Source organism: Asparagus officinalis, chromosome 9, assembly GCF_001876935.1.
Source record: "Asparagus officinalis chromosome 9, Aspof.V1, whole genome shotgun sequence".
Classification (NCBI taxonomy): Eukaryota; Viridiplantae; Streptophyta; class Magnoliopsida; order Asparagales; family Asparagaceae; genus Asparagus; species Asparagus officinalis.
The window spans coordinates 16,441,833-16,448,901 of NC_033802.1; positions in this window are offsets into that span (position 1 = coordinate 16,441,833).

Genomic DNA, 7,069 nt, shown 5'->3' on the forward strand with positions numbered 1-7,069 from the left:
AAATCCGTCTAGGTTATCAACCTAGACGGATTTCCGTCTAGGTTATCAACCTAGACGGAAATGTCGATTCCGTCTAGGTTGGTTTCCGTCTAGATTGATCAATTTAGACGGAAATCCGTCTAGTTTGATCCAAACTAGACGGTAACAGAATAAACCAATCTACCTAGACGGATTTCCGTCTAGATGAACCAACCTAGACGGAAATTTCCGTCTAGGTTGGTCGTTTTTCTACTAGTGATATATATTAAATAATGAAAACTTGCCTAGAAAACTTGTGGCTCAGCAATTAGTAGTCCGCCGCATAAGTAATTAGTTTTTCTTATGCATTGATTAGCAAAAATCTTGTGAACTTTTTACTAAACTATCATGACTAACGTACATTAGAATAATAAGTAGAATTTAATATCAAGAAATTATCCTAAGAACGTTATTAATATTCTTTAAAAAGTTCTAAATCTGAGGAGAGAAAGGATCTGATGTAACTAATTGTATCTGAATAGACAACTAGGAGAGGGAATATGATTAATCTAATTTGTGTTTTTTTAGAATTGAAAATATGAAGAGAATGATCAATTCACTTAAAATCCGACCTTACCCTCCCCTCCCAATTTATCCGCATTAGGAGCGTTAAGAAGCAAAGAATACCCTCACAAAATTTCCCATCACTTAATAAAAAAAATGTAAACATACATAGATTTAGGATGACTACCATGGCGACCTTTCCAACACCCCTCACCCAAAAAAAAAAAGAAAAAAAAGTTATCGGAACTCACAGTAATATAGTCAAGGATAAAAGCGCTCAACATATGTTATAATGTTAGCTTAATATAAATTACGTGTCAGCTTACAGGAATGTCTGTTAATTGTGTTAGACTAGATGAAAATGTATGATATAATTTTTCTAATTAAAATAATTGTATCATTTTTTTTGGAATTGTTAGCAGTCGAATTATGGTTTTGTGAAATTTATTCTCTATAACCATTGTTTGTGAAATTTATTCTCTATAGCCATACTTTCCTTTTTTTTTGAAGAAGAAAAACAGGGTGAGATACCCTATTCAAATATATATTGATATAGAATTAAATTCTAGAATATACAAAACAACCATAAAAACTATACAAAAGTGGTGAGGATAGGAATTGAAGAAGATGTTATCGGAGGGGAACAGATCCTAGTCGTCACCCTCCAGATAAAAGCTAACGAGCTTCCTAGCCTACCAGAAATCACAAAAACAATAAAAGCTACAATAGAGGATGGAAAGGTTGCCAGAAAATAACCACCACAAAGGTAACACGGCAACCATCTCCAAGCTAAACCTACTACTACATTATAACAAAAGAGTAGTGTATCTCCAAGAGTTAATAGAAAAGTTCACACATCTGAAAATAAGACCACTAGATCTAGGAACTTAAAGAAACCGAGAGCTAGAAGTGGAAGTATCTGCCAAAAGCTAGTCTCCATGAGAAAAGTTTTCCCCAAGAACTTCTTCTGTGTTAGCTTTGGTCGTGTCCTGCAGGCCCAATTCAACTGCAGCGCCCTACGGAGACGTTGGGCTTTTCTGCTGCTAGATGCTCATGTTCAGAATAATGTAAAACAAGCTACGTTAGAGGCAATAGATAGAGGAGTAACATGAGTATTGTTGAAAATGAGGTTGTTTCGACTGCTCCATATACACCAACAGAGACATGGAAATAATACCCTCCATAGCATTCTTTGATTGAGGTTATCTAGGAATTTATCCTTATCAGAAATCATACTTAATATCTCATTGGGCCATTGACTGAGATTAGAAGAAGGGAAGAGGATGGACTAGGCCGCAGAAGATAATGAACATGAAAGGAATAGATGGTCGTGAGTTTCCCTGTCCTGGTTGCAAAAAAGGCAAGAGAGATCACCTGACCAACCCTTGTTTAACATGTTATCTTTAGTTTGGAGTTTCATCTTACTCAGGGTCCAAAGGAAGATTTGACCTTTAATGGAACATGAGAATACCAAATAAAGTTATGAAGATGAGAGACAATGCCTTCATTATTGAGAAGAGAGTAGAATGATTTCACAGTGAAAGAGTTTGTTCATGTTCACCACTTTTGTATAGTTTCCTTTAAACTATTAAGTAAGTTTAAACTAATGTACAATAAACTCGGGAGGTTTTACATGCAAATTAAATTGTTCCTGTTCACCACTCAAGAGCTTTTGGCCCCCAGAATTCATCTTCTAAGGTGTGAGCCTTATCTTTATTTCTTTGCCCCAAAGTCTTTGACTATTAATTATTATTATTATTTTGGGAAATTCCCTACATTTAGAAAGATAGCATAATAAAACACATTGACTTCTAGTAAACGTGTCTCTTATCCATGTGGGCTTGGATAAGGGAGTAGCTAAAAGTTCGAACCTTAAATTGATTACGTTCAAACTCTTCGTTCTTTATAATGGCCAGGGTGAAATTTAGAATGTTCCCGCTTCCAGTTTAGTAGTAGTCGTTCTTTGTAGTTTTGTCCCATGTGGAACTAAAAGGGCTAATTTATTAATTCATGTTCCCACTTCCCATGTCTTGTAACAATGATTGTTACCACTTCCCAAGTCTAGTAACAATTTCTTTATTACGCATGTCAGATTCTTAGTCTGATGTAACCATTTCTTAATTACACATGTCAAGTTAACATTTACACCTCGTACCTCTTTTGCTAGTTCTGATAGCTATATTTATGAGGGTTACTTGCATGAAGAGACCATCCATGATTACATTTTATAGAAACTTCCAAATCATCAGTGGAGCAAAATCCATCATCAATGGTCATCACGTCACCATTGATGATTAAAGTCGACCATCAATGATTAAGCGGCTAACTTTAGAATTCTAATCTAATTTTATATTTAATCTTAGTAGTTCATGTAAGAAATTATAATATAAATAGATACAGAGAATACAACAGAAATAAATTAGATTAAAAGATACCTCCAGCCGTTGTTGTCTAGAACGATATGTAACTCAGAAAATAAAACTCAGAGATAATCTGAGCATATACATAAAATAAAGAATAAAAGTTAGATCACTGTTAGAATAAACAAAACAAAGAAATACGAAAGAGTTTCTAGCCTATTCCTTACGGAAAAGCCTAAATCTGATGGAGAAACTATGACTGTATTTATAGGATAGGCTAGGACCCTTCTGTTATAACTAGAATTCTTAAAAGATAAGACTTCTAAAAAATAGTTTTCATCCATCAGGAAAACTATCAAGATATGATCTTATCTAAATCCACTACAACTCCTTATAGGATAAGAATTTAAATACCATAACAAATTAAGATAATTTGTATCGAGTGAGCCAAAACTTTATCCGAATACAACATTCTCCCACTTGGTCCACATGACACAAATACATCATAATTAACATAGAAGCATGGTCATAATTAAAATTCATACCATATAATAGTGGATAACTCCCACTCAAATAAAGAATCTAATGCATTGATCATAGCGGTCAAGCTCTTAGTAATAACGAGCTCTTCTTTCCATGTACCATAATGCATAAATTCATTAAGTGAGCAACCTTATAAGCAAACTTTATGAATGACTTCCTACAAATCACTCGGGTCCTACTTTAACTATCCTAACAGATATAATTTATATATGAGAACTTATTTGTGCACAATCAAACTTTATTCTCCAAGAATATTCAACACATGCCAAAAAACAACTACAAAGAAAAATAAACACATAACGAGCTAAAAAAAATCCCATATGCTCAACGTGACTTAGAAACTTTTTTGCCGGCAATCTTTTAGTCATTCGATTTGCAATCATAAGCTCGGTATTAATGTGTTGAATGGACACAACACTTTGTTTCACATTCTCTCTAACACGAAGATACTTCATGTCGATATGCTTGCTTCATCTTCCACTTTTATTATTTTTGGAGAAGAAAACAACCACTAAATTATCACAATAGATCGCTATAGGCCTCATAATGAAATCGATGACTTTTAGACCTGAAATAAAGTTCCTCAATTATAATGCATGTCTAGTGGTTTCATAGCACACAATAAGCTTTGCCTCTATGGTAGATGAAACAATAATTGTTTGCTTAGTACTTCTTCATGATATAGCACCTCCAGCGAGAAGGAAGACATATCCCGAAGTAGATTTTCTTAAATCTACGCATCCAACAAATTCTGAATCTGAATAACCAACCACCTTCAAATGATCAGTACAATCGTAAGTCCAACTGTAGTCCTTGGTTTCCTTCAGATATTTGATGACTCTTTTAGTAGCCCTCCAATGCTCCATACTAGGATTGCTCTGGTATCAACCCAATAATCCTACTGTAAATTCAATGTCAGGTCAAGTGAAGACCTATGCATACATCAAGCTACCATGACAGATGCATAAGGTATGCCCTTCATCTATTCCTTTTCTAGTTCATTTTGTGGACAGTGATCTTGACTGAGTTTATCCCTTTTGATGATAGGTGCAGACATGAACATATAATGTTTCATTTCGAATCTCTCTAATACCTTTTCAGTTTAGGCCCTTTGAGATAGTCTTAAAGTTCTTTTAGGCCTATCTCTGTGAATTTCTATGCCAATGACATAAGAAGCTTCACCTAAATCCTTCATTTCAAAGTTTTTAGGAGGACTTGTTTTGTTTCATGTAACAAACCTAAATCATTGCTTGCAAATAGAATATCATCAACATATAAGACAAGAAATATAACTTTGCTCCCACTGACCTTAAGTATACACATTGATCAATGATGTTCTCAGAAAATCCATATGAGGAACCAACATTGTGAAACTTTTTATACCACTGACATGAGGCTTGTTCTAGTCCATATATAGATCTCTTTAGCTTGCAAACTAAATGATTATCTTTCTTATCATAAAATCCTTCTGGTTGCCTCATGTATACTTCTTACTCAAGATCCCTATTCAAAAAGGTAGTTTTCACATCAATTTGATGTAATTCCATATCAAAAAGAGCTATTAGAGCCATGATAGCCCTAAATGAATCCTTCTTTGAAACTGAAGCGAAGGTTTCCATGGTAATCAATCCATTCCTTTTGAGTGAAACCTTTAGCCCCAAGTCTAGCCTTATATCGTTCGACATTATTAGAAGTGTCCCTATTTTGATCTTGTAGACCCATTTGCAGCCTATAGCCACAAGACCTTTTGGTAATTTAATGAGATCCCAAACTTGATTTTTAGCCATAGATTCCATCTCTTCTTTCATGGCATCATACCAAAGAGTAGATTGATCTCTATTCACGACTTGTGAAAACATACGCGGGTCACCTTTAGGTATGATATCAAAATCAAACTCCTGAAGATATACAACATAATCACTAGAAATAGCTGATCTTCTGATATCAAAATGGAGTTTTGGGAACACTTATAGATGGAACCCTATTTAAAAAAACACTGTAATTTTCAAGGCTTCACTCCAAAGAGATTCAGGAAGATTAGAATTACTTATCGTGCTCCTCGCCATGTCAATAAGCATGCGATTCCTCATTTCTGATACACCATTTTGTTGTGGTGTACATAGCATTGTATATTGGGCAATGATACCCTCTTCATTGAGGAACTTTACAAATAGACCTAGCATTTGTCATTTTTCTGTGTACCTACCATAGTACCCTCCACCTCTATCAGATCTTATAATTTTAATCTTTTTATTCTTTTGTTTCTCTACCTCCACATTATATCTTTTGAAAGCATCTTGTCATGCCCCGCATCCCAAAATACCCGTGAATCGGAACACGAACAAGCCCGTGACGTATTATATTAAGGAGAAATAAATACTGAACTCTTTCTACTCAATCTAATATGCTAAACGTCAAAATAAATTGCGAAGTCATAGGTACCGATTATAATTAGCAAGAATATAATAAACAACTCAGAATAGAAATGATCCATATCACAAATAAAATATCATCCGAGACACAAAATCCGGGTCAAACACGCCTTTATTATAAAATAGTCCAACTAAAATATGAAAAATATAAAAATACACTGACCACCGGGTCAAACACGCCTTTATTATAAAATAGTCCAACTAAAATATGAAAAATATAAAAATACACTGACCAAGCGGAAGTGGAATGTGCTACAAAAGAATAGTCCAACTAAAATATGAAAAATATAAAAATACACTGACCAAGCGGAAGTGGAATGTGCTACAAAAGTAAACAAGGACCATCGAACTACTAAAAGAAATAACTAAGCTTTGGCTTCTTCGTCTGCTCTGCCTACAAAGCACTCCTGCTGAGAATACTCTGGTTCCTACTGAGCATGTCTGTCCTCCAAATCTAATGTATAACCCGAGGGAACAGGAGTACGTCAGCGTACATGACACATAGCAAGATCCCAAAAGGAAGAATAGAAACGGTCAAACAACCAATACAATAACAATAATAATGAATAGAAACATGCAGCTGGAATACTAATAAGTTAGATGCAATCCATCACTAGAGTATAACAATCATAAGAATCCATAAACATCCAAGTAACAAGGTCATACAACTAGATAGAATTAATACTTAAAAATCTACAACACGAGACGTAGTACGTCAAACGAAATAATCCAAATAAGGAAACCCTCATGTATATACTATATGTCTCAAATTGTAGATAATTAAATATTAATACCGATCTATGTATGAAAAGAAATATAACTAGTCTACATCTCAGAAGAATCCATAATCATCTAAGTAACGAGATCATATAACTAACTATCCTATAACAGGTTACTGGTTCATTTCTCACATAGAGTCAACGTTCATATTATCGGATAACTGACTGTTCACAAATCTTCTACGTGCATCCAATGCTGCTACACGAATCGGTCAGAGGACTACACGTAATCCGATTTTGGCCTGGTCTGAACTCAAGCAAAACTCGGGTGACTACACAAATTCACTGACCAAAGTGACTATACGAATTCTCTTTAGCCTAACAAACCAACCCCAGTGACTATATGAATTCACTGGTGCGAACTGGAAGATACATCAACAGCCACATACAATCACATGAACCAAGACTTTTCCACCCTAACTCTTCTTATTTT